This window comes from Brachyhypopomus gauderio, unplaced genomic scaffold (assembly GCF_052324685.1).
Source record: "Brachyhypopomus gauderio isolate BG-103 unplaced genomic scaffold, BGAUD_0.2 sc50, whole genome shotgun sequence".
NCBI lineage: Eukaryota > Metazoa > Chordata > Actinopteri > Gymnotiformes > Hypopomidae > Brachyhypopomus > Brachyhypopomus gauderio.
The window spans coordinates 1436473-1460572 of NW_027506875.1; the positions used below are offsets into that span (position 1 = coordinate 1436473).

General features: G+C 38.0%; 1 pseudogene; it reads left to right on the forward strand.

Annotated features, from left to right (window-relative positions):
* The first annotated feature begins 13124 nt into the window (after window positions 1-13124).
* On the forward strand, window positions 13125-16391 carry LOC143487749 (uncharacterized; annotated as a pseudogene).
* Window positions 16392-24100: the final 7709 nt, after the last annotated feature.

Genomic DNA, 24100 nt, shown 5'->3' on the forward strand with positions numbered 1-24100 from the left:
GTCCGCGAAATCTCTGGCGATACGCTTCGGGTACTAACTCATAAGCCCGTAAAACAGCAGATTTCATAGCGTCATAATCCAAACTCTGCTCTAAAGTCAGAGCAGAACACACTTCTTGAGCTCTGCCTACCAATTTGCACTGCAGAAGCAAAGGCCAAACATCCTTAGGCCATTGTAAAGTAGTGGCAACTCGTTCAAAAACAGAGAAGTACGTATCAACTTCACCTTCTCTAAATGACGGAACAACAGACAGATTTTTGCTCACATCAAAACCGCCATACACGTTACCTGCGGAACGGGGTTGTTGCGAGACTACAACAGGTGAAGAGGCCATGGAAAACCTGCGAGGAACAGGGACAGGGGTTTCCGTGCCGCTCGAGGTGCTTTTAATGCGTGGCGCAGGGACAGGTGCTTTCACAGCGGCAGGGACAGCAGGGGTACTGCGCTTCAACTCGAGCTCCAATTCCAACTCGCGTACCCGTATGTCCCTATGCGTCTCCAGCTCGAGCGCACGCGTCCTTTGCCGAGACAGCTCCAAATCCAACTCCTTCAACCGAAGGGCCAACATAGGATCCACCAGAGGCGAACCTAGACAAGGATCCATGCCCGCCTCCCGAGCTTCAACTCCCGCCTCCGCGAAATTCGAAAGCTCGGAGGGTTGGGCAACACCCGTCGTCTCGTCCTCCTCAGGTAGTATCTGCTGCCTTACCAGCTCTGCATACAGTTCAGCTTTAAGAACTGCCTTAACAGCAGAACGAGGCACGGAAATATCAAAGAAATCCGCGATCAACAATAAGTCATCTTTGCGACACAAATTGAACTGTTCCAGTGTAGGAAAGAGCGTAAAGTGCTCAAAGTCAAACCGCCCAGACATTATTACCAGGAAGTGCACCAACAATACCAACACACGAATACACCCCACCAAAAAAAAGAGACGAGCCCCCAATTCTGTTACGACTACTCTAGGCTATAGCCCTAACAGAGAATGAGTAATGATATGGAAAAGAGGGAGTGAGATGGATATGAATGAAATGACGAATTTATTCAATGTATGGCCAAGGGATGTAACTCCAGGACACGACACAATGCTCAAAATAACAAACAAAAACGTCTCTAACCAAAATAATATCAACTACCTAACCTACTGTGATTTAAAGAAACGAAAGTAAATAACAATAACCTACCCTAACTACCTATGACAAAACAAAGAGAACGGTTTAACCAAAAGAGCGTCGTGTCCTTTCTTCCCGTCTGGGCCGAATTAACAAGCAGGATACACACTACACACTATTTACATATACTGTATATACACATAAATTATATACATAAACACATACAATATATACACCAGCTACCAAGACCAAAAGGGGCAAATCCAAACTCAAGTACAGGGACGAAATAATTCAAAGTCAAATACCAGAAAATCAACCAAACAATCGAACGAACTCTACAACACACCACACGCCAATCGGGAGAATAATCTCTTCGTCTTGCTGATTTGATGGTCTTTTAAAGGCGGGACTGTGGGTCTTGGGCGGTGGACAGCCAATCCACAACAACCAGGAAGCGAATGACATACACGGTGGGAGGAGACACACATCTGGACCTGTAACGGCAGACACGAACACCACAACGACCACTAGTGGTCGTAACAATAACCCTAAAAAACCACTTATACACTATTTTACACTATTCATACCACTTTGGTGATAAATGAATGGGTTCTTATGGATAACCCTAAAAAACCACTTATACACTATTTTGAACCACTTTGGTGCTAAATGAATGGGTTCTTATGGATAACCCTAAAAAACCACTTATACACTATTTTACACTATTCCTACCACTTTGGTGATAAATGAATGGGTTCTTATGGATAACCCTAAAAAACCACTTATACACTATTTTGAACCACTTTGGTGCTAAATGAATGGGTTCTTATGGATAACCCTAAAAAACCACTTCTACACTATGCTGAACCACTTTTGTGAAAAATGAATGGGTTTTTATGGATAACCCTAAAAAACCACTTATACACTATTTTGAACCACTTTGGTGCTAAATGAATGGGTTCTTATGGATAACCCTAAAAAACCACTTATACACTATTTTACACTATTCATACCACTTTGGTGATAAATGAATGGGTTCTTATGGATAACCCTAAAAAACCACTTATACACTATTTTGAACCACTTTGGTGCTAAATGAATGGGTTCTTATGGATAACCCTAAAAAACCACTTATACACTATTTTGAACCACTTTGGTGCTAAATGAATGGGTTCTTATGGATAACCCTAAAAAACCACTTATACACTATTTTGAACCACTTTTGTGAAAAATGAATGGGTTTTTATGGATAACCCTAAAAAACCACTTGTAAACTATTTTGAACCACTTTGGTGCTAAATGAATGGGTTCTTATGGATAACCCTAAAAAACCACTTATACACTATTTTGAACCACTTTTGTGAAAAATGAATGGGTTTTTATGGATAACCCTAAAAAACCACTTGTACACTATGCTGAACCACTTTTGTGAAAAATGAATGGGTTTTTATGGATAACCCTAAAAAACCACTTATACACTATTTTGAACCACTTTGGTGCTAAATGAATGGGTTCTTATGGATAACCCTAAAAAACCACTTATACACTATTTTACACTATTCATACCACTTTGGTGATAAATGAATGGGTTCTTATGGATAACCCTAAAAAAACACTTATACATTATTTTGAACCACTTTGGTGCTAAATGAAAGGGTTCTTATGGATAACCCTAAAAAACCACTTCTACACTATGCTGAACCACTTTTGTGAAAAATGAATGGGTTTTTATGGATAACCCTAAAAAACCACTTATACACTATTTTGAACAACTTTGGTGCTAAATGAATGGGTTCTTATGGATAACCCTAAAAAACCACTTATACACTATTTTACACTATTCATACCACTTTGGTGATAAATGAATGGGTTCTTATGGATAACCCTAAAAAACCACTTATACACTATTTTGAACCACTTTGGTGCTAAATGAATGGGTTCTTATGGATAACCCTAAAAAACCACTTATACACTATTTTGAACCACTTTTGTGAAAAATAAATGGGTTTTTATGGATAACCCTAAAAAACCACTTATACACTATTTTGAACCACTTTGGTGCTAAATGAATGGGTTCTTATGGATAACCCTAAAAAACCACTTATACACTATTTTACACTATTCATACCACTTTGGTGATAAATGAATGGGTTCTTATGGATAACCCTAAAAAACCACTTATACACTATTTTGAACCACTTTGGTGCTAAATGAATGGGTTCTTATGGATAACCCTAAAAAACCACTTCTACACTATGCTGAACCACTTTTGTGAAAAATGAATGGGTTTTTATGGATAACCCTAAAAAACCACTTATACACTATTTTGAACCACTTTGGTGCTAAATGAATGGGTTCTTATGGATAACCCTAAAAAACCACTTATACACTATTTTACACTATTCATACCACTTTGGTGATAAATGAATGGGTTCTTATGGATAACCCTAAAAAACCACATACACTATTTTGAACCACTTTGGTGCTAAATGAATGGGTTCTTATGGATAACCCTAAAAAACCACTTATACACTATTTTACACTATTCATACCACTTTGGTGATAAATGAATGGGTTCTTATGGATAACCCTAAAAAACCACTTATACACTATTTTGAACCACTTTGGTGCTAAATGAATGGGTTCTTATGGATAACCCTAAAAAACCACTTATACACTATTTTGAACCACTTTTGTGAAAAATGAATGGGTTTTTATGGATAACCCTAAAAAACCACTTGTAAACTATTTTGAACCACTTTGGTGTTAAATGAATGGGTTCTTATGGATAACCCTAAAAAACCACTTCTACACTATGCTGAACCACTTTTGTGAAAAATGAATGGGTTTTTATGGATAACCCTAAAAAACCACTTATACACTATTTTACACTATTCATACCACTTTGATGATAAATGAATGGGTTCTTATGGATAACCCTAAAAAACCACTTATACACTATTTTGAACCACTTTGGTGCTAAATGAATGGGTTCTTATGGATAACCCTAAAAAACCACTTATACACTATTTTACACTATTCATACCACTTTGGTGATAAATGAATGGGTTCTTATGGATAACCCTAAAAAAACACTTATACATTATTTTGAACCACTTTGGTGCTAAATGAAAGGGTTCTTATGGATAACCCTAAAAAACCACTTCTACACTATGCTGAACCACTTTTGTGAAAAATGAATGGGTTTTTATGGATAACCCTAAAAAACCACTTATACACTATTTTGAACAACTTTGGTGCTAAATGAATGGGTTCTTATGGATAACCCTAAAAAACCACTTATACACTATTTTACACTATTCATACCACTTTGGTGATAAATGAATGGGTTCTTATGGATAACCCTAAAAAACCACTTATACACTATTTTGAACCACTTTGGTGCTAAATGAATGGGTTCTTATGGATAACCCTAAAAAACCACTTATACACTATTTTGAACCACTTTTGTGAAAAATGAATGGGTTTTTATGGATAACCCTAAAAAACCACTTGTAAACTATTTTGAACCACTTTGGTGTTAAATGAATGGGTTCTTATGGATAACCCTAAAAAACCACTTCTACACTATGCTGAACCACTTTTGTGAAAAATGAATGGGTTTTTATGGATAACCCTAAAAAACCACTTATACACTATTTTACACTATTCATACCACTTTGATGATAAATGAATGGGTTCTTATGGATAACCCTAAAAAACCACTTACACACTATTTTGAACCACTTTGGTGCTAAATGAATGGGTTCTTATGGATAACCCTAAAAAACCACTTATACACTATTTTGAACCACTTTTGTGAAAAATGAATGGGTTTTTATGGATAACCCTAAAAAACCACTTGTACACTATGCTGAACCACTTTTGTGAAAAATGAATGGGTTTTTATGGATAACCCTAAAAAACCACTTATACACTATTTTGAACCACTTTGGTGCTAAATGAATGGGTTCTTATGGATAACCCTAAAAAACCACTTATACACTATTTTACACTATTCATACCACTTTGGTGATAAATGAATGGGTTCTTATGGATAACCCTAAAAAAACACTTATACATTATTTTGAACCACTTTGGTGCTAAATGAAAGGGTTCTTATGGATAACCCTAAAAAACCACTTCTACACTATGCTGAACCACTTTTGTGAAAAATGAATGGGTTTTTATGGATAACCCTAAAAAACCACTTATACACTATTTTGAACAACTTTGGTGCTAAATGAATGGGTTCTTATGGATAACCCTAAAAAACCACTTATACACTATTTTACACTATTCATACCACTTTGGTGATAAATGAATGGGTTCTTATGGATAACCCTAAAAAACCACTTATACACTATTTTGAACCACTTTGGTGCTAAATGAATGGGTTCTTATGGATAACCCTAAAAAACCACTTATACACTATTTTGAACCACTTTTGTGAAAAATAAATGGGTTTTTATGGATAACCCTAAAAAACCACTTATACACTATTTTGAACCACTTTGGTGCTAAATGAATGGGTTCTTATGGATAACCCTAAAAAACCACTTATACACTATTTTACACTATTCATACCACTTTGGTGATAAATGAATGGGTTCTTATGGATAACCCTAAAAAACCACTTATACACTATTTTGAACCACTTTGGTGCTAAATGAAAGGGTTCTTATGGATAACCCTAAAAAACCACTTCTACACTATGCTGAACCACTTTTGTGAAAAATGAATGGGTTTTTATGGATAACCCTAAAAAACCACTTATACACTATTTTGAACAACTTTGGTGCTAAATGAATGGGTTCTTATGGATAACCCTAAAAAACCACTTATACACTATTTTACACTATTCATACCACTTTGGTGATAAATGAATGGGTTCTTATGGATAACCCTAAAAAACCACTTATACACTATTTTGAACCACTTTGGTGCTAAATGAATGGGTTCTTATGGATAACCCTAAAAAACCACTTATACACTATTTTGAACCACTTTTGTGAAAAATAAATGGGTTTTTATGGATAACCCTAAAAAACCACTTATACACTATTTTGAACCACTTTGGTGCTAAATGAATGGGTTCTTATGGATAACCCTAAAAAACCACTTATACACTATTTTACACTATTCATACCACTTTGGTGATAAATGAATGGGTTCTTATGGATAACCCTAAAAAACCACTTATACACTATTTTGAACCACTTTGGTGCTAAATGAATGGGTTCTTATGGATAACCCTAAAAAACCACTTCTACACTATGCTGAACCACTTTTGTGAAAAATGAATGGGTTTTTATGGATAACCCTAAAAAACCACTTATACACTATTTTGAACCACTTTGGTGCTAAATGAATGGGTTCTTATGGATAACCCTAAAAAACCACTTATACACTATTTTACACTATTCATACCACTTTGGTGATAAATGAATGGGTTCTTATGGATAACCCTAAAAAACCACATACACTATTTTGAACCACTTTGGTGCTAAATGAATGGGTTCTTATGGATAACCCTAAAAAACCACTTATACACTATTTTACACTATTCATACCACTTTGGTGATAAATGAATGGGTTCTTATGGATAACCCTAAAAAACCACTTATACACTATTTTGAACCACTTTGGTGCTAAATGAATGGGTTCTTATGGATAACCCTAAAAAACCACTTATACACTATTTTGAACCACTTTTGTGAAAAATGAATGGGTTTTTATGGATAACCCTAAAAAACCACTTGTAAACTATTTTGAACCACTTTGGTGTTAAATGAATGGGTTCTTATGGATAACCCTAAAAAACCACTTCTACACTATGCTGAACCACTTTTGTGAAAAATGAATGGGTTTTTATGGATAACCCTAAAAAACCACTTATACACTATTTTACACTATTCATACCACTTTGATGATAAATGAATGGGTTCTTATGGATAACCCTAAAAAACCACTTACACACTATTTTGAACCACTTTGGTGCTAAATGAATGGGTTCTTATGGATAACCCTAAAAAACCACTTATACACTATTTTGAACCACTTTTGTGAAAAATGAATGGGTTTTTATGGATAACCCTAAAAAACCACTTGTACACTATGCTGAACCACTTTTGTGAAAAATGAATGGGTTTTTATGGATAACCCTAAAAAACCACTTATACACTATTTTGAACCACTTTGGTGCTAAATGAATGGGTTCTTATGGATAACCCTAAAAAACCACTTATACACTATTTTACACTATTCATACCACTTTGGTGATAAATGAATGGGTTCTTATGGATAACCCTAAAAAAACACTTATACATTATTTTGAACCACTTTGGTGCTAAATGAAAGGGTTCTTATGGATAACCCTAAAAAACCACTTCTACACTATGCTGAACCACTTTTGTGAAAAATGAATGGGTTTTTATGGATAACCCTAAAAAACCACTTATACACTATTTTGAACAACTTTGGTGCTAAATGAATGGGTTCTTATGGATAACCCTAAAAAACCACTTATACACTATTTTACACTATTCATACCACTTTGGTGATAAATGAATGGGTTCTTATGGATAACCCTAAAAAACCACTTATACACTATTTTGAACCACTTTGGTGCTAAATGAATGGGTTCTTATGGATAACCCTAAAAAACCACTTATACACTATTTTGAACCACTTTTGTGAAAAATGAATGGGTTTTTATGGATAACCCTAAAAAACCACTTGTAAACTATTTTGAACCACTTTGGTGTTAAATGAATGGGTTCTTATGGATAACCCTAAAAAACCACTTCTACACTATGCTGAACCACTTTTGTGAAAAATGAATGGGTTTTTATGGATAACCCTAAAAAACCACTTATACACTATTTTACACTATTCATACCACTTTGATGATAAATGAATGGGTTCTTATGGATAACCCTAAAAAACCACTTACACACTATTTTGAACCACTTTGGTGCTAAATGAATGGGTTCTTATGGATAACCCTAAAAAACCACTTATACACTATTTTGAACCACTTTTGTGAAAAATGAATGGGTTTTTATGGATAACCCTAAAAAACCACTTGTACACTATGCTGAACCACTTTTGTGAAAAATGAATGGGTTTTTATGGATAACCCTAAAAAACCACTTATACACTATTTTGAACCACTTTGGTGCTAAATGAATGGGTTCTTATGGATAACCCTAAAAAACCACTTATACACTATTTTACACTATTCATACCACTTTGGTGATAAATGAATGGGTTCTTATGGATAACCCTAAAAAAACACTTATACATTATTTTGAACCACTTTGGTGCTAAATGAAAGGGTTCTTATGGATAACCCTAAAAAACCACTTCTACACTATGCTGAACCACTTTTGTGAAAAATGAATGGGTTTTTATGGATAACCCTAAAAAACCACTTATACACTATTTTGAACAACTTTGGTGCTAAATGAATGGGTTCTTATGGATAACCCTAAAAAACCACTTATACACTATTTTACACTATTCATACCACTTTGGTGATAAATGAATGGGTTCTTATGGATAACCCTAAAAAACCACTTATACACTATTTTGAACCACTTTGGTGCTAAATGAATGGGTTCTTATGGATAACCCTAAAAAACCACTTATACACTATTTTGAACCACTTTTGTGAAAAATAAATGGGTTTTTATGGATAACCCTAAAAAACCACTTATACACTATTTTGAACCACTTTTGTGAAAAATGAATAGGTTTTTATGGATAACCCTAAAAAACCACTTGTACACTATTTTGAACCACTTTGGTGTTAAATGAATGGGTTCTTATGGATAACCCTAAAAACCACTTATACACTATTTTGAACCCTTTTGGTGTTAAATAAATGGGTTCTTATGGATAACCCTAAAAAACCACTTATACACTATTTTACACTATTCATACCACTTTGATGATAAATGAATGGGTTAAATGTCAATGAATACAAAATTTTAAAATGTCCAGTGCTTGAAGGCGTCTGTCATTATTGCTGCTTGAGCTGAAACTGAACCGCACGCTTGCTGCTCCAGCACAGAAACAAGCGGGAAACGGCGATATAGGGTGCAAAGCAATAAAAATATCTTTAAATATTTCGCAAAGGTTTTTGTTTATATTTTTAAAATGTAACAAATTTTAATTCTTAATTTTTCCAGAAGTAACTGTAACTGAAGCCTTCTTCTACTCCATCCATGAGATAATGACAGGTGAAAATGACTCTTGGTTGATTTTTTTTTCCAACTTTGGGACTTTTTTCTATTGACACAACACAACTTACAGCACCTGTACATAAATTACAAGTATACAAGTTTCTAAACATACAAAAAATTTCAGCCTTCTAGCTGTAATAGTTTTAGAGATATTCACATTGAATATTGTGTTCCCCAAACTCAGGTTTACAAATTCAGGTTTATCTTTGTCTAAAAGCACTGATACATGTACTTAAACCAGTGGTGTGCACAGACATTTTGGGGGGCAAGTGCTGGGGGGGGGGGGGTGAAGGGCACTTTTTAGCGCACGTGGAACACTTAATTATAAACAAAATTACAAGCACAAGCACATTAGTGGGCAAACGGTATATTTGACTTGATGTGTACGTGACCTAGCTGGTGGGGCACGGGAGAAGAAGTCTAGCTGTGACCGTGCATGCTGTGCTGAAGATGCTTCCACTCGCTGAACTGAACTGCTGCTGCAACGCATCTGGTGTTAAAGGAAGAGAGAGGTCGGGTGTGTGCGAGGTGGTGGCTCATTTGAGGGCATTGATTTTAATCGCTCAGATTTTCAAAAGATCATTTCAAACCAACCTCAGTAAAATGATAATAATAAAAATAAATAAATTTTTTAAAAAAACGAAGTTTCAAAAGGGCACATTCATTGATAAAGGGCAGAGTTGGTGGTGCTTTAGCACCACTTGATGTCTATGTGTGCATGCCACTGACTGAGACGTGTGCTGTCAGTATTCACTGAGTCTTCAAGTGTTTGTTTACTCAGGCACTGGGACCTTTCTCCAGTGGCTGGCATGTATCCAAGTTGCTCTTTCAGCTATTTTTATCGCCGTCATGGTCGTGAAGAAGATCTAGAATGGGCCTCTTCCCCTCTGTGACTTCCAGCTCTTCTGAAGTCCTTCTTGACAACCCAGTCTCCTGGTTTCAGGTCGTGCTGCACTCCCTCCAATGTCTTTGCCAGGGCCTCCTTCACAGACCTGTGAACTTGTGATGAAACAGATGACAGATTCACAATAATTCAACATTTTCATTGTACTCATATATTGGAAGTTCATTAAAAAAAATTGTGTTTTGTGAGTAATTTGTGAACTGTTATACATGTTATCCTCCATACACACATCATACACATTCATACTCATCAACCCTCCTTTTTGACACGTGTCAATATTTCATGCAGGGACCCATTTCCGTTCTGCTGTGGGAGAATCATTGTCAGTACATTTAATACACTAGATGTTCTGTTGCCTCGTCTGCACATTCATTTCCATGCACAGACCAGTTCCCTACCACCAGGCCATGACTGCCCCTATCTTCTGTATCATGGGAGAGTTAAAGCCGGTGCCCTCTTGGCCAGTGGGCTTCCACTGCTGGAGTATTTGGGTGGCATCAGGGATGTTCACCTTCCAACCCTGCTTGTCCAGCCATCGGCACACACTTGAATTCGATGGCTGCCACCAGCCAAAGTGTTCTGTGAAGAAAAGAAAAACACATGGGTCAGCTCGAGCATAAGTCAAATACTGTGCATAAAATAAATAACAGATAGATAACTCACCTAGCACGTGCGCATCTGAAGCGGTTTGCTGTGCTAGCGGTCGTAGCAGTAGCGCTACTGAATGTGTCAACTCAGCGACGTCTGTTCTCTGATCTACAAGAAACAAGGAATGATTAGTATAGGCAAAATCACTACAATTGGAGACCATGCTATAGTGGAGACTTGAACACTCACTCTGAATCACCGGCAAGCCGCTGCAGGACGAGACTCGCTGTCACCACATTTTCAGGTAGCAACGTGCGGTAGTGTCATTCCACAGTGGCTGTGCTGTGAGTCAGGTAATCTGCCACCATAGACTTGTTGCTGTCAGACAACTTCTTTGTGGCTGAATCAAATGACCACCGCACAATCTGGCTGGTGATATTCTCCAGGTTGTATCTGCAACATAGGGGTAATATGCTCATTAATTCCGCATACAACTTGCATATATCTATGATGTTAAAAAGAAATAAATAATAAATTGTAAAGAAGAAGACGTTGAAAGAAGACGTTTATTTGTTGCACATACCTTTCTTGCAGTGAAACCACTGTGGAAACAGGAAAGCAATTAATTTCATATCAAACGGAAGGACACATTCACATAATTAAAATTTTTTACAGGATTAAAGTAGTGCTGTCTTACCTTCTCCTCCTCCTGGGACAGCGCAAAGATGGCAACCTGTGTGGTGACGGTCTTATGCTCCTTGACACCCACCACAACATGGCCGCCTTGCCCAGAAACATTCTTTAGCTGCATCCATTCATCTACCTACAAGACAAGGGAAGCATTTACATTTACGGCATTTAGCAGATGCTCTTATCCAGAGCGACTTACAAAGTGCTTTGCTTCTGATCACAGAATACATCCTAGGTCAGGGGTACTCAACTAAATTTGTCCGCGGTCCAATTTTGGCAGATACCTGTGACCTGAGTCCGGTGCAGCTGGGGTGGCGAACGTAAGTTGTTCCTTAGGACTTCCTGCTGACGCTACTTCCTGCCGACTGCCGACGCTGCTGCGGAGCGAATTTTGAAATTGTTTTTCTAAAGTGTACTAATCTGTTTACGTGCTAATCTTTATTTTTTGCCTTCCTAGATAATTTTTTACAGATAGTACTTCCACCGTCAAGACTGGCAGTTGAATATTCCGGCCACTGATCAACTTTCTGCTTCTAAAAATCAGCTAGCATAAGTTTGTATAAATCGGCTAGACACGGTAAGTGTTTTGATTTATTCATGGCTGGTGTTGGTTTGTTTCCTTGTTCGTAGTGTGGCATGTTTAGTCTAGACCCTTTCGCCACTGATAGTAATAGTGATAGTATTTGTGAGAGGTGCCAGTTAGTTACTTCTCTTGTGGCGAAAGTGGAAAGCTTAGAGTGCCGCGTCCACTCATTATTGAGGGAGAGAGAGTAGTAGCTCAGTAGTAGCTGTGGACGCGCCAGGGAGAACTAGCGCCTCCACGACTCCGGCGATAGAGCCCTCACAGCGGGGTGAATGGGTGACGTCTCTGCGGCGTAGTCGGAGAGCGAGGGCTGCAGCTACCGCTAACGCCAGCGCTAGCCCACCAGAGCACCACTCCCTGGTTCACGTGTCCAACAGATTTGCCCCGCTCAGTGTTACACCCGCTGAGGAGACTCTGGTGATAGGAGACTCTATAGTCCGACACGTGAAAGTCGCTATTCCTGTAGGGGCACCGGCGGTTACAGTCAGCTGTTTACCAGGAGCCAGAGCGCCGGACATTAGTGGCAACCTTAGACTGTTAGCCCATAGAAGATTCTCTAGGATAGTTATACATGTAGGGGCCAACGATATACGTCTGCGGCAGTCAGAGGTGACTAAGGCTAATGTTAAAGAGGTGGTTAAATTAGCCCAGACGATGTCCGATGCCGTAATCTGCTCTGGCCCCATCCCAATGCGGCGCGGCGATGAGCAATACAGCAGGCTCACGTCATTAAACCGCTGGATGTCCAAGTGGTGCTCCGAAAATCAAGTGGGCTTTATTAATAATTGGAAAGAGTTCGAGGGCAAGCCTGGTCTTTTAGGCAGGGACGGTGTCCACCCCACCCAGGATGGCGCTGCCCTGTTATCTTGCAGCATAGCCCGTAGCCTGTTAGTTAGTGGGAGTGTAGTACTAGGAGCTGCTGACTAACCAGAGTCGCGACCAGGCCGCAGACTAACGGGTTAAACTGTCTGTCTGCGAGCTGCTTAGAGGCGTCACCAAGATCCCATAGGATTGAGACTGTGTCTGTGCCCCGGGTTAAACTAAATCATAAGAAAATAATCCGTCCTAAGTTTTTAACTAATATTCAAACTTCACATCCAATTATTACCTATATGACCGATCTGAAAATTGGATTAATTAATATTCGATCACTCAACTCTAAAGCAATTTTTATGAATGAACTTATAACTGACCAGAAAATTGATATTCTATGTCTAACTGAAACGTGGATTCAATCTGGTGACTATTTATCTCTAAACGAAGCCACTCCTGTGGGATATAGTTATATACATAAACCTAGATTGTCAGGCAGAGGAGGAGGAATATGTATAATATATCGTGATTGTTTAGAAATTCATCAGAAATACTTAGATATCTTTAATTCATTTGAGATGCTGTCTATTAATGTAATTAGTCCATCTGAAAATAAAAGTTCATTTTCCCTAACAAATGTATATAGACCACCAGGGCCTTACTCAGATTTCTTAAAAGATTTCACAGATTTTACAGCAAATTTAGCAGTTAGTAGTGACAAAATAATAATGGTAGGAGACTTTAACATACATTTTGATAATGCGGAGGATCCACTGACAAGGGCTTTTACTTCTATATTGAACTCTGTTGGCATTACACAAAACGTTGTAGGACCCACACACTATCAAAATCATACCCTAGATTTAATCTTAACGTTGGGTATCGACGTAGATAATATAAATATACTCCCGCAAACCGTAGCTATCTCTGATCACTATTTAGTCCAATTTGAGATTCATCTTAACATAAATACCCGCCCATCTCCTCGGCAGTATATAAAGCGCTCGATAAATTCATTAACAGCAACACAGTTTATTGAAGCCCTCCCTGATTTAACTGCTCTAGCACACTCGCCATCCGATCCAGGAGAGTTAGACAGTCTAACCAACTGCATAGAGAATACCTGCAGATCAGCTCTAGATATAGTAGCTCCACTCAAATATAAAAAGACTAGATCTAAAAAACTCACTCCGTGGTACACCGACCAAACTAGAAACCTAAAACAAATAGCACGTAAATTAGAGCGTAAATGGTGATCTACTAAGTTGGAAGTATTCTACTGTGCCTGGAAGGATAGCATCATTGACTACAAACGGGCACTCGCTAAAGCACGCTCAGCATACCTAGCCTCACTGATAGAGAAAAATAAAAACAATCCTAGATTTCATTTTAATACTATTTCCAAACTTACAAAAAATCAAGCAGGCGCAGAACCTCAGATTCCAGTAAACCTCACTAGTGATGTATTTATAGATTTTTTTGATAATAAAATAGAGAATATTAGATATTCCCTAATATATAAAACCTTTTATTAGCAATTAGGGATGCACCGAAATGAAAATTCTTAGCCGAAACCGAAAACCGAAAATGAGGAAACCAAGGCCGAAAGCCGAAAACCGAAACACCGAAATACATAAAGCACTTTGAGTTACATGTATGTATGAAAGGTGCTATACAAATAAAGATTATTATTATTATGCCAATTATTAGTAACATTGGATTTATGGCTAACCTCACTAAAATCAAGGCATTGCTATTCAAAGAATAAATCAACTACAAAATTTGATTTGTATATATTTATTTAGCACTGACATTACAGTAATGCATATTATAAAATAAAATTAGTGGTGGGCCGTTAACGGCGATACCGCTGACAACGGCCGACCACTAATTAAATTAAACTCGCTTGCAGACCGTTTTTATCTTAGAGGATAAATATATGTATTTTATACGAGTTAAATTTAGTTATAACTGACTGGGCTGAAAGATAAATATAAATTCTCTCATAAAAACGTGACATGAGTTGCAACAACATTAAACAGCTCGGGTAAACACACTTCTGAGAAATGTCGTCTGCTCGGCAAAACATAACGGGGCTCAATGTGCTCTATTAGCCTACGAAATCCCTACGACAGAGAACGGCTGATCGTCTAAGGCAACGAGTTCCATAATTTTTGGTGTAATGTCTTTTGCCTCGGCGCCATCACTGGAAAACTTTTTTGCTAGCTTTATCCAAATAAGCGCGTGCAGGTGGCGATTTTTGCTCGCGTCATCACAGCACATTGTTTCGGCCGTGTTGTTTCGGTGATGAAAGTATTTCGGCCGAAAACCGAAAATGCAAATTTAAGCCATTTCGGCCGAAAATTTTCGGTGGCCAAATTTTCGGTGCATCCCTATTAGCAATACAACTGGTATTTCATCTGGTTTGGTTGATATCGATTTAAATCGCATACTGGGAGAAAAACTTGATGCTTTTCATCCACTCCCACAATCAGAATTAGAGAAAATAATTTCTTCCTTAAATTGTGCTACCTGCACACTAGACTCGGTTCCCTCAAAGTTATTAAAAGAGGTATTACCAGCGGTAACTGAACCTCTTCTAACTATAGTTAACTCATCCATTACAATAGGTCACATGCCCAAATCATGTAAATTAGCAGTTATTAAACCTCTGATCAAGAAACCAAATCTTGATCCTACTGTACTAATTATAGACCCATTTCAAACACATCATTTATATCTAAGATGATAGAAAAAGCTGTTGCCCAGCAATTATGCCTATATCTGCATAGGCATCACATATTTGAAAAGTTCCAATCTGGTTTTAGGCCCCATCACAGTACTGAAACAGCATTAGTTAAAGTAACAAATGACCTCCTCCTTGCTTCAGATCAAGGCTATGTATCGCTGTTAGTGCTTCTTGATCTTAGTGCAGCTTTCGACACAATTGATCATAGGATCTTGCTAGAAAGGTTAGAACGCTGGGTTGGAGTCTCTGGCACAGCCCTTTCATGGTTTCATTCTTACTTAACAAATTGCTATCAGTTTGTAGAGCTCAATAATATTCCATCCAAACGTACAAAAGTTAAATATGGGGTCCCGCAAGGCTCCATTCTAGGACCACTATTATTTACATTATATATGCTACCATTGGGCACAGTTATAAACAATCATGGTGTAAATTTTCACTGCTATGCAGATGACACTCAACTTTACATATCAGCCAAACCTGATGACAAACTCAGTTAAGAAAAATTGAGGCCTGTGTAAGAGATATTAAATGCTGGATGTCTCTAAACTTCCTCCAACTTAATGAGGACAAAACAGAAGTTCTCCTTCTGGGCCCTAAGGCCTCAAAACAGAAAATTCCAGATCTAATGCTTAATCTCGCAGGCTACCTCATTACACCTGGCACAGTAGCCAAAAACCTACGTCGTCATACTCGACTCTGACCTATCATTTAATAAATACATAGATAATACTACTAGGATAGTGTTGCGCTAACCTTTTCTTACCTCAGCGCAGCGTGTTCGTTGATTGCAAAAGAAAACATTACCAGTCTTGTCTTTATCCTTTTATTAAAAAATACACATAGGCCTATTAATTAATACAGAGATCTCTGGAGAGCTCACATTACCTAATCATGTCACCCCATGTGCAGCTCTGAAGCTGTCTGCTCTCTTCACCATTATATATGCTTTCCTTCCTAAACATAGGAACTGCACATTCCATAGTTCAACCTACAGCTGTCTCTATTCTGGAAGCGAGGTCTTACTACCTGGCCTTACCACATAAGGTCACAGTGAGCCTCCTCTCACACATCCCATTTTTAGCCTACTGCAAACGCATGGAGTATTGGAAGTGGCACACAAGCACGTACACAGTCATTCTTACTAACAAGCAACTTAATCCTTAATATAATGTAAGCAACACATATAGTAATTAATATTAGAGATTTGATTAATACTTTATGACTTGTCAAAATATATAAATTATGATAAGCTGTTGATTCAATACTGTAATGTAAACAAACTATGAAGGGATTAAGATGAAAATCACAACAATTCCCCCTTTTTGATCTCTAAATAGATCAAACTTTAAGTTAATCCAAAACTACCTTTTCATCTTCTGACTCCAACTATGACATCATACCCAAACACCTTTGTGGTTCCTGCTTCTCAATCTTACTGCTGATTAAGCTTCCAACTAAGCTTCTTCTACATTGGACAACAACATTCACCTGTAATCATAAGTCAAAAGTATTCCCACAGAAGTTAACACAGACATAATAAGACAGTCAATTCAATTATCTGCTGTCGTGTCCATTTAGTATAATCTGATCCATGAATGCCTTATATCTTAATTTCTGACGTATTTTCCAGTGATGGTCCCAGTGTTGGGGCAGGTCTAAACCATACTATGTTTATCCTAATTAGGCCTAAGGGGTCTTAACCCGATTGGCCCACTCCTATTACTAGATATACGGTACATGACCTGTACTAGAGATGTGCCAGTACTCCAGATGAAAACATCCCAATTCTATTGATAGAATAACTAGGTTCTTGGTACGATGTGCGTCTCTCTGAACAATAATGCTTACCTTTGAACTTTATTATTGCTAAATGGCCGTCCCAGCCGGCCAGTAGTATGATTATCAACTCCTAAAGCTTTATGTGAAACTCTCCAAGGGATCTCAGTTATGCAGCTACTATTACAACAATATTGGCCTTGACCCACCATGGATCCATATGCACAGGGGGCAGTCCCCTGTAAGGTCCTTTAACATGTTGTTAAATACTAACAATCACAATGCTACTACTTTCAATGATAATACAAAAACATATAGACAAAAAACAATGTTACACAAGGCCTGTAAAACAACATTAGACAATATTACTGAACATCCAAATACATCACAAAACATTTACTGCAGCATCATCTATTCTTCTGCCCTGTTGGAGGCAAGATTATCTTCTTATCCCACGAAGGAGGTCAGGGTGGACTACCTGATTGTTGAACCTCCGCTCTCAGGTGTTATTTTGACCTGTCGTTTGAGAGCTCCGTATCTCGGCGCGCTGGTTCTGATGCTCAGCACCGGCTGAGGTGGTACCACGTTTCTCCTTTGCCCTTCAATCGGACAGCGTGTGATGTTCTCTTTAGTGACCTTGAATGGACTGGTCCACCTGAGCTCTGACCACTTTCTTTTGATGACCTTAAGCAGGACCCATTTGGTTACCGGCAGGTCCGTTGGTTCTAACTCCTCTCCTGGTACCTGGACAGAATAAGCTTCACAAATTACTTTTTTAGTTCACTGTAACCTTCCTTGTACGACCCCGAGTGTACCTGTCAGGTTTCGCAAGCGCATTGGGGGACCCCCGAAAACTTCTCACTGTCATGAGCTCAAACGAAGTGAATCCTGCAACAAAATTCACTGAAGATCTTCTGGCCAACCATATAAATACCTTTGTGCACATACCTTTTCCTTTACCTTTACCATTATACTTACCATTTATAATCTCCATTTTAGCCTGAGATTGAGAATGATAAACCAACCCACATTTGTGTCTCAAACCCAAATTTTGTTCCACAAATTTTAGCTCCTAGCTAGTAAAGTGCATCTCATTATCTAAGCATACTTAATTTAGTATACAATGGTGCAGTATCCAGTAATTTTTATCAACATTCTGCAGACTGACCTCGAGTCATCTGCCCTGGTGGAAATGCTTCTACCCAACCTGAGAATTTATCCTCAGCCACTAACAAATAGCTTAATCCCCGTATTGGTATTTCCATACCCATGTAGTCAATCTGAACTTCATCTCCTATTTTCATTGCATTTTGTACAGAACCTCACATATGTGTATTTCCTTACACAATTCTCTGCTGCTGTAACAATGCAAATTTCCCCACTGAGTGATTAACAAAGAATTATCATATCCTATCTTAGCTCCTTTGGTCCAGGGAGCCTGCTTAGACCTTTCCTTAAAGCATGACAGCTGTTATGCATGTTTCAAATATCACATTACTCTGTCCAGACTGCTATTACGTCAGTATAGGTGCCATCAGTTAACCAAAATTTTCTTAATTTATTTCTACCCACATGCTACCCTGTGTGCCTCAGTTAACACTGGTTTGATCAATAGATTCTATATAATTAGTTTCCCATTTGGTCCTTTCCAGAGTTCCTTATTTCTTACCATATTTACTCAGCAATGCTATTTTATTTTAATAATAAAAATTTTATTTAAGTACTCTATTTCTTAAATTTTTTCTCTGGGGTCAATTTTCCTGTACTTTACATAGCTCTAGGTCCTGTGGTCTGCCTTGCAAACCATCTAATGTGCTCCTATTTGCCTCTGTCTCTCAACTTACCCCCTTTTGTTATCTTGTCACTCTGTGCGTACAACCTCTGATTTATGCTGTGTGCATGGTGTTGTCTAACAGGTGTATCTCCCCCTTTACTGAAATATCATTCAGGAATGTATTTCAGAAACTTCTAAAAAGAGTAATAAGTTTTAATCAGTAATTTGCTAAGTCCACAGCCTATGCCAATGTCTGTTTTAGTTTAATAAATCAAATCAAACTTTAATAAATTAAATTTAAAATAAGTCTTTCTTTGTGATGGAAAATACTAGTCAAATGAAGTTATTTTAATGCACTAGTTATTACAAGATTTAAATTAGCTCACACTCAGATAGTTGTTACCCGATGCCCTGTTGTCCTGGTTTCCTTATCATGCTTACCTACTCCTTACCCATGTGACCAGGGTGTGAAGATAATGAGATGTGTGGAGTGGCTGAATCTCCCATTATCTACCAGCACTGCTGCGCATGTCTCAGCTTTGCAGGGTTGCCACCCCTCAGGCCCCAGTAACCTAGTTTACCTGATCCTGTAGCTGTTCTTCAAATTCCTCCCATGAATTGGATCCCCTCCTATGTCATAAGACAAAATAACATAAACTGGGTCGGGTGGCAGGACAAAGGTTCAATCAAAGTGATCTGGCTTCCAGGAAATGAACTGGGAGTGGACGCCCCTCGCGGCTCATGAGTGAGACTTCAGGAAACCCCTGTAGATAGCAACCGTGGAGGCCAGTCTGTGGACTTCAGGTGCATCAGGTGTCTGCTGTCTGTAAACAGTGCATTTGTAATGTCTCTTCCACAGGTTAACAGGTACAGTCTTTGATCTCAGGAACCTGTGTTTAGTGGCCTGCTGGCCACATTGTACAGTCATTTGAACAGTTCTGTGCAGACTTTGATATTCTCCAGCCAGAAATGATAGTCTTTGAGTACCGCCAGTGAGGGACAACATAGGGTTTGCCGTAGCTTTGCTGTCCGAGTTCTCATCAGGGCCCCGCCATTGCCCTGGTACTGCAGAAGGGTTTGGTGCTGGACCTCTGACCTCTGGCCCTCCTTCATCCTACGGTTCTGTGGGGACTCTCTTTCGCCCAATGACTCTCCTGAACACAAAGAGAAAGCATCCACCCCACCTGCCACAACGAAGTTGCCAGGATCACTGTGACCTTCCTTGCCCCTTCCCAAAACCCCTTCCTCTAAAATTTAGGTTAAACCCATACTGTTAATACTACTGCATAAAATAATACACTTAGGGGACATATTGAGGTCTCTAGGGCGGATCCCCTGTGCTCTGAGATCTTTTAGATTGCAACAGCTTGATCAGAGACATTTTATCTCTGCCCAGCTTCAAGAAGAGTCTCAACACCTTCCTGTTTAGATCTGCTTTTAATTAAGAAACTCCAACTTTATTCTAATTGCCATCTTACTTTCTTTATTGCAATATTATTTTATAATTTGTCACTCTATTACATTCTTTTAATATGTTTGATTTCTTTTATCTTTAATTTCTTTTAACATTTCACTTTTTGTCTATTCTTTAAAACACCGAGTTGCATGTATGTTTGAAAGGTGCTATACCAATATAGAGTATTATTATTATTATTATTAAACATTTCCTAGTCACTTTAACTGGCATCAGGTTTCTCATATTAAACTGACAACATACAGACCTATTCCAAAATTAGAAAAACATAGAAACATTGATTATTATTCAAAAAGCTACTTTCCTGGATTATATTTTCAAGGCCCACAGTGTAAACGATTTAAAGTATTTATTTTTATTATTATTATAATTACCACCACTCCTCTAAGTGTCCCAGAGCCAAGCTCTCTAGCTGCTGTCAGCTTGTCCAGTTTTAGCTATCCAAATACCTCACCGTTTCACTGACATTTCCACCTCACACACTCGCTTTACTTACCCCGGTGTGTATGCTATTTATAACTACTCCATCCAAGTCTCTTTTAAAATGCAGTTTACACTTCACCCCACGGCATGCGTTCCCTTTTTTAGCCTTAAATACTAATATTCAATGTCAAGGGTAACTCGCGCGTTTTAAACTCCACGTCGTCGGTTTTTATCTATTTGTACGATTCCTGTTTTTACATTAATTCCTGGATAACTTAGTTAGTGGGCATTACCGAGTTTAACTCATACGGTGGTGGTGTATCTTCCTGAATATCTGCTGTGTAGACCCCACTCCTTCTAGTTGATTATGAACAACCCCCAGCAAACAGTATTTGTACATGTGTCACAGAGCTAAATCTTCTCAGCGTTTGATAATTTTACGAGTTAAACGTGTGCACTTTAGCCAGTTGGTCTATTTTGCGGCGATGTAACAATTCTCGGTTAAGAGGCGGAGGCAAATACACGAATTAAATTTTACTTTTTGCTCGCTTGTCTGCTTGTCTAGGCACACTGTCCCTACGCAACAGGTGCGCGCGCTGAGGCATTTCTCTAGACGTTCAACTAAGATTAATTACTTAGTTACTAAATACAGAGGAGGGACAAAACCCATACTGTGTACAAACAATCCTGATTTCAATACTAAATGACATAACCTAGCGTTAAGATATAAGAAATTATGAGGAAATTAAATACACCCACTTACAATCAAAACTATAACACCTCAGACAAAGCACATACTATGCTATTTGTTAAACAACGAAGGAAGAAATTTATCCGATGACTTATAGCCAATATATATATGGGATACAGAGAAACAACTGTCATTAACAGGACAAACCCAGCAACCATTTAAAGTATAAAAAAGACCGTCAGCATAGCGAACCCAACTTATTCAACACAATAAACGACACACGAACTTATTAACAACCGGACTTGTTTTATGATCCCTAAAGTATAGTTTTAGACTATGGGTTGGCCTGAAACATATTCAACACTCAAACAATGACAATATATGAACCTACAAAGTATAGTCTGAGACTAGGGGAGGGTGCAAAATTTAGAAATTTAACTCGGAAGTAAAACACAAGTAATCTCAGGACGAGAAAACATCCACGCACGATCACTAAGCTTTACCGACCAGACACAAGGAGAACTTATATACAATATGCAAGCAATGCATGGAACAGAAACAAATGCAATATACTTAATTATACAAAATGACCCACAGCACGCCTTACTTACTATGCAAATGAATACTCAACGTAATCGCCAAAGACACAAGGTACAGCTGATACTAAATATATGCAGGACCAAACCAAAGGGGAAACCTGAATAAATTAAATACGAATGAGGGAGGAGTCACATATTACATACGAGACTCTAATGTTTTATAATTAATTACATCTGAGGACACACGATTCTGTGTTGGTCACCCATACTGTCACATAACAGCCAGCCCTTCAAATATCACACTGCTTATGATATTCTTCAATAGTATAAATATTTCAAGTATAAGTATTTCAAGTATAAGTATTTCAAGTATTCAATAGTATCACTTTACTAGTCACACTCATCTGTTCCACTAAGGTATTCCATACCCTTAAAACTAACATTATATTCTACTTAAAACCATTTATAAAACTTGCATTTTCCTCACCAGTTACATACGTTGATAAAAACAGATACTCACCCAGAAGTTCTAAATATAGAACGAGAGTTCCGTTCTGACACCGTGAGGTTTTACCATCCTCAATCAATTCAGGTGCATTATCCGGCTTTTTGCTTTATCGAAATAATATTAATTTATGGACTCCTCAAGATCCAAAGGTTAATATCAATACCTAGCTAGCAAGACTCGAACTTGCGTAGGTCTCGTTCCTCTCGTCAAAGGAACGGATCGGCCGCCACACCACGGAATAAACCTTAAATAAAAACTTGTTAGTTTTCATTATTACACAAAAACTTGTTAGCTTTCATTTTGCCGGTAGGGACTCGAACCCTAAAATCACCTTTAAGGGACTCAAACCCATTTTCCATAGTATACTTATACTTTTACCTTTTTAGACAAGACTGGATTTAATTTAGAATCATCCAAGTACTGTCAGTTCACCACAATTTAGTTACAATTCAAATTTTGCAGATTTGTTTTAACAGGTTCTGCTTTACCACTATTGTTGTGCCGGCACGGTCAAACTGTCAGTCATTAGATGAAAAGAAAAAAGTTCCAAATTATTTTGCAATCACGTCGGGGCTCACCAAAATGTTGCGCTAACCTTTTCTTACCTCAGCGCAGCGTGTTCGTTGATTGCAAAAGAAAACATTACCAGTCTTGTCTTTATCCTTTTATTAAAAAATACACATAGGCCTATTAATTAATACAGAGATCTCTGGAGAGCTCACATTACCTAATCATGTCACCCCATGTGCAGCTCTGAAGCTGTCTGCTCTCTTCACCATTATATATGCTTTCCTTCCTAAACATAGGAACTGCACATTCCATAGTTCAACCTACAGCTGTCTCTATTCTGGAAGCGAGGTCTTACTACCTGGCCTCACCACATAAGGTCACAGTGAGCCTCCTCTCACACATCCCATTTTTAGCCTACTGCAAACGCATGGAGTATTGGAAGTGGCACACAAGCACGTACACAGTCATTCTTACTAACAAGCAACTTAATCCTTAATATAATGTAAGCAACACATATAGTAATTAATATTAGAGATTTGATTAATACTTTATGACTTGTCAAAATATATAAATTATGATAAGCTGTTGATTCAATACTGTAATGTAAACAAACTATGAAGGGATTAAGATGAAAATCACAACAATAGCTTTTCTACATCTCCGTAACATTGCTAAATTAAGAAATGCATTATCACAGGAAAAATTGGTGCATGC